Source organism: Poromitra crassiceps (genome assembly GCF_964638095.1).
Source record: "Poromitra crassiceps genome assembly, chromosome: 1".
NCBI lineage: Eukaryota > Metazoa > Chordata > Actinopteri > Beryciformes > Melamphaidae > Poromitra > Poromitra crassiceps.
In genome coordinates this window covers 28,457,653-28,470,512 of record NC_139623.1, presented here as the reverse complement: position 1 = coordinate 28,470,512, position 12,860 = coordinate 28,457,653, and the positions used below count along the sequence as shown (strand labels likewise).

The window sequence follows — 12,860 nt, the reverse complement described above, 5'->3', positions numbered from 1 at the left end:
CCACTCCACAGTTGTGGATTTGGCTGTTCTTGAGTAGAAGAGGAAATTAGTTTAGGAGTTGACGATTCAGTCTGAATATCAAGAGTTTACACCAGGGGCGGTTTTAGACCCTTTTTGGGTGGGCCCTGAGATAGTCTCAGCCCACCCTGGCTGAGCTCAATGATAACAGAACAGAAGTGCTGCTCATTGGTCCTCCCTCCTCAACTGAGCCACTCAGAAACCAATTAGGCTCCCTTGCAGGCTACATCACACCCTTGGCCAGGAACATAGGGGTTATTTTCGACTCAAACCTCAACTTTGAATCCCACATAAAGAAAGTCGTTCAAACCTCCTTTTTCCACCTGAGAATCATCACAAAAATCAAATCTTTTATGAGTTTTAAAGACATAGAGAAGGTCATGTAACTGCATGTGTACTGCAACACAGAGCGGTACAAAAAAAGTGCCATCCCCTACATGATCAGACTTTTAAACAACTAATTAAACTGTTGTATGTTTGTTGTTTTGCCTTTTTATACTTGTAATGATGTACTCACAATTCAATCTATGATTGCCATTTGTACATCTGTTTTTAGTCCTCAATAAAAACCGTTTACTACTACTACTATGTATGCTTTTATTTTTTCTAGATTGGATTACTGCAACTCTTTGTACTCTTGCCTTACTAGAAGCAGTTGTCACGCCTGCAACTGGTACAAAACGCAGCTGATGCTAAGTGGCCAGCCATTTTGGTAATGTGTTCAATCGTAGCCTATGTTTAGAATAGCCACTGATATGCCTGTTGCAGTGGTGCTTGCTATGTGTGAAGGTTAGCTTTATTCATGGTTGCCATACAGTTTATAAAGTTAATTCCTTTAACTTCTTTGGTACCTCATTAATCTCAAGTCACTCTTAGATTGTTTTATTGATTTTGTGTGGAGGTGGAGAACAGAGTAACTGTGAGAAGAAGCTGTATCTGCTAAGAAGTACACACACACAGAAGAAGAAAAAGAAGAAGAGTGAATCTGATAAATTGATTAAGCTTTCTTCATAGCTCTAGTCTCTTCATTTTGATCTCAAAGTGCACCAGATTGATAAATTTTTACTTTAAAATGTAAAAAAAAATCTCATGGGGGGGAATGCCCCCGGACCCCCCTAGGGGGGCTGCGGTCCACCATAGACATTATTTGGGGGCTGAGCCCACCCAAAGGTGTCATCATAAAACCGCCCCTGGTTTACACACACAGCCTGAAATTTTGTGTGCATTTTTTTTAGCCGCCATCCGATTTTTTTTGTCACGCACAGAAAACACAGAAGTCCGATAATAATAATAATTGTATTATTATGTCCGTCGTTCTATTCGCAATACGAAACAAATAGGCCTAGTCCTCTCCTGTATACTGGACACAGGACTCATCCATGCTCACATTCACCTCGCCAAGCTGGCTTTGGTGCGCTGTGGCCGGTGCAGCACCGAGGGAGCAGAGAGAGGGAGAGGGAGAGAGAGGTGAACGAGCCGCTCAGAGCGGGACTCGGCCAGACCAGTTGTTCCTCCGCGGCTTATTTTCGACTTGCATGTGTGCCAAACTGCGAGCTTTGTGTCTTCACTGATGGTGATGAAAAATGTCCACACTGAGATGCTGGCGTGTGTGTGGTGGCTGCAGCCCATCTGTCTTGCTGTTTTGGGGTGCATGCATCGGTGCAACTCTACTTATGATTATGTTAGTTTGTCCAATTACTTTTGGTTCCTTAAAATGTAATTTTGGTCCTATAAAATGTAATGTAATTCCTACACTGTTCACCTGATTTGGATGTAAATACTAAATACCCTCAAATTAAAGCTGGAAGTCTACAGGTAAAGCACATCTTGATTGTTTCATTACAAGTCCATTGTGGTGGTGTACAGAGCCAAAATGGAGATTGTGTCCAATGTCGCACTATATATGGACCTAACGGTACAGTATAAGCACTACATTCATTTTCCTGGGGACTCCCCTGCGACCCCCTCGTCAAGCTCACGTTTGAATATACTGTATAGGTCTAGCTGGTGTCGGCAACACTCCAAGTCGAGGCATGTTTCCAGCTTAACACATCTACATATACCTAAGCAGGCTAACAAAATATTAGGATTGCATGGGAAACACTGACACACTTTTGTCTTACTGTGGTGCGTTATCTATGCTGGTGTGGTCTCAACTGAAATGCCAACTCACCTCCTTGAGCCAGCATATTTTGAGATATCTGTGGAGATTCCTCCCTGGAAAGCAAAGCAAGACAGTTTGTTACTTGGTCACTTACTGCTAATAATTAGCTAACTAGTGTCTAGACTTTCCCAAGAATGGTGCCATAAACAACACATAAGTGAGCTGCATTTCAGCGGGCAAAAATGCCTCATTGATGGGAGATCAGGGGACAATGGCAAGACTAGCTTAAGTTAACAGGTGGGCCACAAGTATGCGCTATCGGTGCAAGTTAGAATCAATACTAAGAAACACAAATCTGAATTTCTAGAGATTACTGAAAGTGTTTTCATCAAGGCTTAATTTTAGCACCTGCTTTATAGCTTATCAGACACTTCAATCTACACTTCCCCAATGTAAGTTAAGTCTTAAATGCACTTAAAACTAAATGTATGACATTCACCAGAGGTTGTTTTCAGCTTACCAAATTAAAAAAGGTCTCATCCTATAAGTATCTTATGGCTGACTAAAATACCATCCTTATCCCTCTAAGACCTTGTGAAGAAGCATACGCTGAAACTGGGCTTTTACTTTAGTTTTAAGAATCATTTTCCTTTGAGGCAAGAAAGAAGGTAGTTCAATTCATCATGCATCTCTACTAGGGATGCAGCAGTATACCGTTTTAAGGTATACCGCGGTTTGAAAACGTCACGGTATCAAAACCACTCAAATTTGCCGTCATACCTTCCCCACAGTATCAGCTGTTTCCCCAAAACAAAGTGCCCAGGTCGCTTGCAGAGTGCAGCTAACGTGGCCCCTCCCCCTGGCTGCATGCCTACCTAGACTAGAGCACAGTAGAGAGGAGCCACAAGGACCCCCCTGAATTTTCTCCCATCTAAAAAGACGACGTCGGCTGTATGGGAATATTTCGGCTATTGTAAAAACACAAATGGTCTGCAATACCGCGATACCGTGAAACCTTGGTATTTTTGTCCAAGGTTATCATACCGTCAAAAACTCATACCGTTGCATCCCTAATCTCTACTCTTCATTCTGAATGGTAAATTGAGCAATTATCACTGTAGTCTTTAATTTTATTGGTTGGACATCATGTCAATCTTTCCAGGAAGACTGTAACAGCTTTACCATGCTGCTCTTTTCCTATGTAACTTGTTGTATTGTATATCACATGCATTTTGTGCGATATGTGTAACATGTATATACAGTATTTGATTTTAGAACTCATTCATGCTGCTGTCTTGGCCAGCTGTCTCTTGTAAAAGAGATATATCTCAAGAGACTTACTGGTTAAAGAAAAAAAATCTACTTCGTTAAATCCATAAAGAAGGATAAAAATGCTTATGACAAAATGCCAGAAACGTTAAGTTAAACAATTACCTCTGTTGTAATTTGGCCCGTTGAATGTGGTACAATAGTGCTCCTGCTCGTCAGACCTGTGGATAGAGGATCAAGTGAGATTCCCACGTTGAGGAAAGTGCTTGTAAAGTATGTAAATAATGAGAATTTCCCCCATCGCTCATGATTAGATTAATCAGAGGCTATACCATGAGCATCCTCAGAGGCTGGTGTGTGATTGCTGTCCTCAGCTGAAGAATGAGCCAGGTACTCGTGCAGTTTGGTCACCAACACATTCAGCTTGCTGCTGGCAGTGGTGCTGCAGTCAAGGAGAGAGAGCAGTTAGGTCAAATTGACAGTTTGCGATAGATGGCAAGTTGACAAATGAATCGTTAACATTAGTCATTATTAAGTGTATGAGTGATGTCCAGGTTAGTTTCTTGAAGCAGTCTTTTGTTGAAAGACCACAATTGTTTGTCTTCTGAGAGAGGGGGGGTGTCAATCAAATGCTAACAATCAGACTACTATAATAAGGTGGCCCGGTCCCACTCGAGTGACATCACTGATGACAGCAGGGCTCCAGAGTGACATCACTGATGACAGCAGGGCTCCAGAGTGAGCCCATTTGGTTGCACTTTCACACCCTAAAATCTGCCAGTGCGCATAAATATGTTGATTGATCTCACCGGTGCACCTGACCATTTGTAGCATCTTTTTCCCCCCTCCCGAACCATGTGCTTTTGCAAAGACCCGCCCTTCTTGTCTCTGATTCCAGGGCCCAAAATTTACTTTTTGACTCACTGACCAAGTGGCCGGTAGATGGAAAAAATCCACTCGCCAAGCATATTTTTTACCGGCCAAAATAACAAATGGCATTTTTGTGTCACATATCCACAAGGTTTTTCCACTATTATAGAATTAGCAGTGGCACCCGGCCGCTGCTGAATCCTGGCCGATGCTCTTTCAAAGTAGTATAAAATGTTATGAAAAATGTCATGTCATAATTACACGACTTTGCAGCAAGCTTTTATTTTGAAAGGAAGGTCAGCGATGGCAGTGACGAGTCTGCAACGTTGACGCATGAAATGCATCATGATTCGCTGAGATACATGTGGAGGAGGCATTTTGCACTTAAAAAAGGTAATTAGTAGAGATGCTGCGATCCGATCATGTGATCGGATATCGGCGCGATATCAGCAAAAAAACATGGATCGGATCGGATCGGATTCCAGCGAAAATGACCGATCCAAGGCTCCGATATAAGCACTCCATTCCATGACTCCGCTCCAGGATTTCTATCCAGCATGCAGCACACTCAGGCCGCGTTGAGCCTAGGATGGCCAGGGCCAAAACGTTGTCTTGCTTCAACATACATCGCATCGCATAAACCATTTCCACCCGCAAGTTTGAGGAGTAGCTAGCATAAACGTCAGATAAATACTCTCTATAGGCTAATGTTACCCACTGAGGTAGCTAACATGGCTAATTAGCTAGCTAACAGCAGCTATCTTTCTCCTCTAACTAACGTTATTGACACGTTAGTTGTCTGAGCGAACGGCGCTGTACAGCAGGTCGTTATCAAAACGTATTGCACTGAAGAGAAGTACACTTAGATAATGACGAAAGACTCCTCCAATCTGGCAGTGGAAATGTATGCACAAACTTTGTGTGTAACTTTGCGAGACTCAACCGAATAACTGATGAGTCTCGCGTTGAGCCTAGGATGGCCAGGGCTTAGATCTGCGTGAGCACGACCCGTCGTAATTTGTCCAATTCAAGGTACATTAAAACGTTGTCTTGCTTCAACATACATCGCATCAACCATTTCCACCCGCAGGTTTGAGGAGTAGCTAGCATAAACGTCAGATAAATACTCTCTATAGGCTAACGTTACCCACTGAGGCAGCTAACATGGCTAATTAGCTAGCTAACGTCAGCTATCTTTCTCCTCTAAACTTTAACGTTAACGACACGGAGTTGACTGAGCGAACGGCGCTGTACAGCAGGTCGTTATCAAAACGTATTGCACTGAAGAGAAGTCCACTTAGATAATGACGAAAGACTCCTCCAATCTGGCAGTGGAAATGTACCGGTATGCACAAACTGTGTGTAACTTTGCGAGACTCAACCGAATGACTGATGAGTCTCGCGTTGAGCCTAGGATGGCCAGGGCTTAGATCTGCGTGAGGACGACCCGTCGTAATTTGTCCAATTCAAGGTACATTAAAACGTTGTCTTGCTTCAGCATACATCGCATCGCATAAACCATTTCCACCCGCAGGTTTGAGGAGTAGCTAGCATAAACGTCAGATAAATACTCTCTATAGGCTAACGTTACCCACTGAGGCAGCTAACATGGCTAATTAGCTAGCTAACGCCAGCTATCTTTCTCCTCTAAACTTTAACGTTAACGACACGGAGTTGACTGCGCGAACGGCGCTGTACAGCAGGTCGTTATCAAAACGTATTGCACTGAAGAGAAGTAACATTAGAAAATGACAAAAGACTCCTCCAATCTGGCAGTGGAAATGTATGCACAAACTTTGTGTCTGAGAGACAGAAACAGGGAAAGGGCTGTGTGTGTGTGTGAGAGAGAGAGAGACAGGGAGGGCTGTGTCCTGATGTGAGACAGAGTGGGGGTGTATGTGTGAGGAAACAATAATTATTTGTGTCCAGTGTTCACCCATTACAAAATAAGTGTGTATTTGATTGTTATGTTTTAGTTTTACATCAAATTAATTAGATGAACTAAATCGTTTACATACTATATTACCAAAGCACACACATACATACATAACCCTAAAAATGTTTGTTGCCTGCCAGCTATCAGACAGCATCGAGAGGCTTAAATATGTGCTGTATCGGTATCGGATCGAAATCGGTATCGAATCGGGTATCGAAATTTGATCGGAATCGGATCGGTTTTGAGGCTAAAATATCGGAATCGGATCGGAATTGAAAAATCTCGATCGCAGCATCTCTAGTAATTAGTGCATAAAGTTCAAGGTTGGTTTATCTGCCAGGAAGCTCACAGACCAATGCATGCGCTGTAAATCATCACACGTGATGATACTCAGCCAATCAAATATCCGATTCGATTCTGCCTGTTCGAGACGGTTCCAGTGCTGCAGGCGAGAGAGTGTCAGTGACACACGGACGAAGTAGAGGCGAGAGACTCGGAGATATGCGAGAGATATAAGTCATTTCACATGGCGTGCTCAAAAGAAACGAGTAGACCGCAAAAACAAAGATTTTGTTTTAATCCGGAGCAGGCAGACTCTTAGATGTTCATTCATTGTTCTGTCTGTGAAAGTGCCACACGAGCAAACACACTCAAATCCAGACTGAGGGCACAATCACACATTCACTGCCCAACAGCATGTGACGTTTGCATTGCGAACGATCGATAGACAGACAGACAGATACATAGAGACAGACAGACCGATAGATACATACAGACAGACCACACCTGGTCGTCATAGCGACCGCATATCTGCCCTCCGCCCATAGCTGAAGTAGGCTATAACGTATAACGTTAAAATTAAATCCATACACGGAACTTTTAAACTGATTATGAAATACTCGTGCCTCTAAATGACCTACAGTGTGTACATGGGCAAATGTGACAATCGGCCAGGAGAATGGATATCACTTTGTTGTTACTCACATGCATGCGCTGCGCGGGGGACGGGGGTTATGCTACGGGGAGAAGGGAAGCCAGCCCACTACCCCAGCGGCAACTCACCACCAGGCAAGACCGCGGCTTCACTAAAACCCGCCTCTGGCCTAGCGGAGCCGACGTAGCATACAACTACAAGGGCATCCCGAGGAGCGGACTTTTTCTCTCTCAAAACAAATGAAAACCACCGTCATGTTAAAGCTGAGCAAGGAGATCGATTTTATTTCACCAGAGCTGAAGGCAGCAACACAAAAGACTGATGGAAATAACAGAAGAGAAGGTAAGCCCCACTAAACTGGTATCCAGCATTGACAGTAGATACAGTAAACACGATTCTGCCTGACCAATCAGTCATCTGCAGTGTTTTCACGTCACTCTATGGTACCGGCTGGAACCTCAACAAAGCAGGACCAAAACTAGCACGACTCAACCCGGGCTGCCCAGGTTTTTGATCGGTGGAATGAGACAAAAAAGCGAGACGAGCTCGGCTGGGCCACGCTAATACCAGCGGTGGAAATGGGCCATTAACATTTAAATAGCAAAGAAAAAGAAATATAATCAATGTTTCCCCTTGAACAGCTGAGAAGGTGACTGACGGACACAGTAAATAGTTAGCACTGTGAAGATGATACAATTCAGTAGCCTACTGAATAGGTGGCGGTAATACAACATTTAAGGATGCCAACCACCATAAAACACAGAAGAAGAAGCGGAGAAAATGGAAGTGCTGTGGGGTTTGCAGCATGGATGTATTAAAAGAACTGAATAGGGGACGTGCCACGCCCACCCATGCATTCGGACGGAGGTTGCTCATTGGCGCATGAAGCCATCATGGGGGCTTTTTCTTCCTGGTTTTACTTCCTGACCATGCAGCCCAAGGCGAAGTGCGCATGTGTGCCATGACATGTTCCATGACGTCTCCCACCCCTCCCACCCATGGATTGTATTACGTCACGTGTCTTGCAATACAGAGCTTCGCCACCATGTTCAAATGGCTTCACAGCCCAGCGCTATTCCTGGGGGCTTGGTTTGCAGGCTGTTGCGCAACATACAGGTGAAAATCTATCACCTGAAAATCAATCCGTCTATAAGTGACTAACATTATACTAACAAACACGTTCCATGTGTTGATATAATATGTGTGGCGAAAAAGTAGAGATGCTGCGATCGAGATTTTTCAATTCCGATCCGATTTCGATATTTTAGCTCAAAACCGATCCGATTCCGATCAAATTTCGATACCCGATTCGATACCGATTTCGATCCGATACAGCACATATTTAAGTCTCTCTATGCTGTCTGATAGCTAGTAGGCAACAAACATTTTTAGGGTTAGGTATGTGTGTGCTTTGGTAATATAGTATGTAAACGATTTAGTTCATCTAATTAATTTGATGTAAAACTAAAACATAACAATCAAATACACACTTATTTTGTAATGGGTGAACACTGGACACAAATAATTATTGTTTCCTCACACATACACCCCCACTCTGTCTCACACAGGACACATACACACACAGCCCTGCCTGTCTCTCTCTCTCACACACACAGCCCTGTCCCTGTTTGTGCATACATTTCCACTGCCAGATTGGAGGAGTCTTTTGTCATTTTCTAATGTTACTTCTCTTCAGTGCAATACGTTTTGATAACGACCTGCTGTACAGCGCCGTTCGCTCATCAGTCAACTAACGTGTCGTTAACGTGAGTTAGAGGAGAAAGATATAGCTGCTGTTAGCTAGCTAATTAGCCATGTTAGCTGCCTCAGTGGGTAACGTTAGCCTATAGAGAGTATTTATCTGACGTTTATGTTAGCTACTCCTCAAACCTGCGGGTGGAAATGGTTTATGCGATGCGATGTATGTTGAAGCAAGACAACGTTTTAATGTACCTTGAATTGGACAAATTACGACGGGTCGTGCTCACGCAGATCTAAGCCCTGGCCATCCTAGGCTCAACGCGAGACTCATCAGCATTCGGTTGAGTCTCGCAAAGTTACACACAAAGTTTGTGCATACATTTCCACTGCCAGATTGGAGGAGTCTTTCGTCATTATCTAATGTTACTTCTCTTCAGTGCAATACGTTTTGATAACGACCTGCTGTACAGCGCCGTTCGCTCAGTCAACTAACGTGTCGTTAACGTGAGTTAGAGGAGAAAGATAGCTGGTGTTAGCTAGCTAATTAGCCATGTTAGCTGCCTCAGTGGGTAACGTTAGCCTATAGAGTATTTATCTGATGTTTATGTTAGCTACTCCTCAAACCTGCGGGTGGAAATGGTTTATGCGATGCGATGTATGTTGAAGCAAGACAACGTTTTGGCCCTGGCCATCCTAGGCTCAACGCGGCCTCTGTGTGCTGCTGCTGCTGCTGCTGCTGCATGCTGGATAGAAATCCTGGAGCGGAGTCATGGAATGGAGTGCTTATATCGGAGCGTTGGATCGGTCATTTTCGCTGGAATCCGATCCGATCCGATCCATGTTTTTTGGCTGATATTGCGCCGATATCCGATCACATGATCGGATTGCAGCATCTCTACGAAAAAGTACATTAAACAGGACTGACTTGGTGCTGCTGTCTGCTGCCAGTGCCGAGAGTTCCTTAACGTTACGGTTATGCGACGACATTTCCAATTTGCAGAGTTTAACGTTACAGAGCAGCACATTGTTGGGTCTCGGTCTAAAATACTCCCATGCTTAAAATGATCGTGGATGAGGTTTTTGAAGCATGTCCTGTAGTTTGGGAATAATAATCCATGCTATTACGGGGGTAGCCATTTTCACTATGTAGCCAGCTTCCGCTAGCGAGACAATACAACTTCCGGCCGAATTTCCAAGATAAAAACCATTCTACTACACAACTCTAAAGCACACAGAAGCCATCAAAACATTTTATTTTGAAATTTGCTATTGGAACGGAGATATTTAGTGTATTAATTATATTTACTTCACTCAAGTTCAACGCATCGATGCGCATTAATGCAAGGGAGAGGAGGCTGGCCAGCGAGACTAATGATGGGACAGCCCTACTTCCGAGTCCTGTCTCAAGTGGCCATTCAAGGAACTACAGCTTTCAGGACTTCCGCGACTTCCTCTGAGCTAGCCCACTAATAAGAACCAGGAAGTGCAGGGACTTTTGGGTACGCCTACAAAAATGTCATCTCTGCATACACTATTTTACCAATTAAATTAGCTAGCTGTGTATGTTTTTGTAACTCCGAGTTGACAAGCGCATGGATGCAACTATGTCGGAGGTCGGTCGGAAACTTCGGAGTTGGAGAATCAGTTGTCTGACGTCACCCCACACACACAACAGTGTTGTGCACCTGGAACGCTTGGAGGTCGGAAATCGACAATTTCAACTGGGAAATGTGGACCTCTGAGTTGCCTGGAACGCACAATAACTACTGCTAGCTGTGTTTTATTACCTTTTTATTCAACACGACATTATTATCTTGGTCGCAACACTTAACGTTAGCTAAGGACACTGCCGATTAGACATCGTCAAAATAGCACAAAACCTACATTCCTGTTGCGTACATCACGTTACGTACTTTGTAAAATCCTAAAGTTACAAACACTAGCGTTAGCTGGTACGCTAGCAACCTAGCTAGCTGATGCAGCTAACGTTAGCTAGTAGGTTCATACTAGTTAGTGAATTATTGAATAGCAACCAAGCGCAATTCATTTATCTATTATTTTTACCTCAGTATTCCCGTAGACATCTCGAGAAGCCAGAGAATACAGCAGTTGAACGAAGTCGTATCATCAAAAGCATAACATAATCGGTCAGATTGGGTGAAAATATGGCGCTAAATCTGCGGGCACGCAGGGCAGCATAAACCATAGCATAGACAGGAAATGTTTGTAGTTCTTTCCCTATGTCCCGCCCATGGTCCCGCCCTGCTCTCCCTGTTTGGCCTATCCTGATATTTTACTCTAACCCCAACCAATCGCCCTAATAACCTAACCCTCATCCTTCTTCTTCTTGTTGTCTTTTAAACGTGGTTGGCAATCAGCGTGCATTACCGCCACCCTCTGTGAACCAGAGTAGATACCTTTTAACTAAGCCTAAATAAAACAAAATAAAACTGCATCATGTGCCACTTGATACGTTCATCAGTATTGTTTTCATGTTGAATTTTTCCACTGAGTTTCAACCTGCCAGTTGGAGCATGACAGCTTCCATAACACCTAACTTCTTAATGATTTATTTTTATTTTGGGATATCCACATTTTTTGTGTGCATACTGTATAATAAAATTGGCCAGACCATGTCTGTCAGTCAGATTTGTCACAGATGAAGGCCCGGGCTAACCGATACCGACACCAATACTGATACCGATATGATACCAACACCTATCGTGCATTCCTTTATAACTGGGGACTGGTAATCTTACAACTTCAAAGGTCATGAGCTGGGCGGTGACGTCATCAGAGCTGGTATTTCCCATTCCAAACTCGTAGGAGCCTCAGCAGCCCCAACCTAAAAAATCCAAGATGGCTGCGCCGCGCAACAACAGTAGTTATAATCGTAGTAATATTGTTTAGCACTTCTGTTTTGTTTGTGTCTCATTAAATCAGCTGTACACACAGCATTGCCTAACATCTATCTGTGTGGACATGCGGCTGCAGTGTTTGTATGCGCAAAATGCCGCGAAATGCCTTGTTATCAACTGTTATTGCTAACAATGGCTAGCCTGGCTAGTGACTGGATCTGACCAATGAACAGTGAACTTCCCAACTCAAGTTTTCTGCAAATGGAACGCTAACAAAACGGATGTGATGTCATTTAGCCTCCACATCCCAGTTATTTTGCGATAAAGGAATGCACGAATACACACACACCAGAGGTCCTTGAAGGGGCTCCAGGGGTCCTTGAAGGGGTTCCAGAGGTCTTTGAGGGCGTTCTACCGGTCCTTGAGGGGGTTCCAGAGGTCATTGCAGGGGTTCCTTCCAGATGTAACTGAAGGGGTTACAGATTTCTTTCAGGGGGTTCTAGGGGTCCTTGAGGGTTACCGTGAAGGGTTACCAATACGAATACCAGGACCGGTACCCCGGGCCGGAGGCCCACCAAAGATAGATTTGTAGGCATAGCGGCCTGATAATCTATAGTTATCATTATAATATATATTATATTATAATATATTATATTATATATAATATTGTCTAGACCTGTCAAATCCAGCTTGTGTCCCTTATTACCGATGTTGGATATCTTGTCCATGATGACATGACTTTTTCTGCTATGTTGATTAGATAAACTTCTTAGATACACTTGCCAGTAATTTGTTGAACGTGAAGTAAGTTTGTTGAGTACTTGAATTAGTTTTTCCTTCCTCTCATCATGTCTGAATTAGAGCCCTGCACGGGCCTCAAATCTAGGCCCTAGCCCGGCCCGGGTCCTACATGTTCGGGCCCGAGCACGATGTGAGCCCTACGGTTTGTCAGTATTTCCGGCCCTCCCCCCAAACCTTATGTGTTTGATCAATTTCAGATAGCTTAAACCTATCAAATCAGCACTATAAAAAAAGTGCATTAAAACACTTTGAACACCACCATTTGTCAGTTCAAACGTTAAAAAACAAAACAAAACAAAAAACAGGCAGGCCGGCCCCGGCCCCGGCCCTAGCTAGTGATGTGAAAATTGGCCCTAGCCCACCTACCCC

The 12,860-nt window shown here is 43.7% G+C and overlaps 1 long non-coding RNA gene across 1 annotated transcript; it reads right to left on the bottom strand.

Moving 5' to 3' along the window:
- Positions 1-2,178: 2,178 nt before the first annotated feature.
- LOC310782764 lies at positions 2,179-11,015 on the bottom strand. Its single transcript, XR_014553046.1, has 4 exons — positions 10,897-11,015; positions 3,724-3,833; positions 3,557-3,612; positions 2,179-2,235 (listed from the first exon to the last, which is right to left on the bottom strand). It is a non-coding gene; the product is annotated as an uncharacterized lncRNA (long non-coding RNA).
- Positions 11,016-12,860: the final 1,845 nt, after the last annotated feature.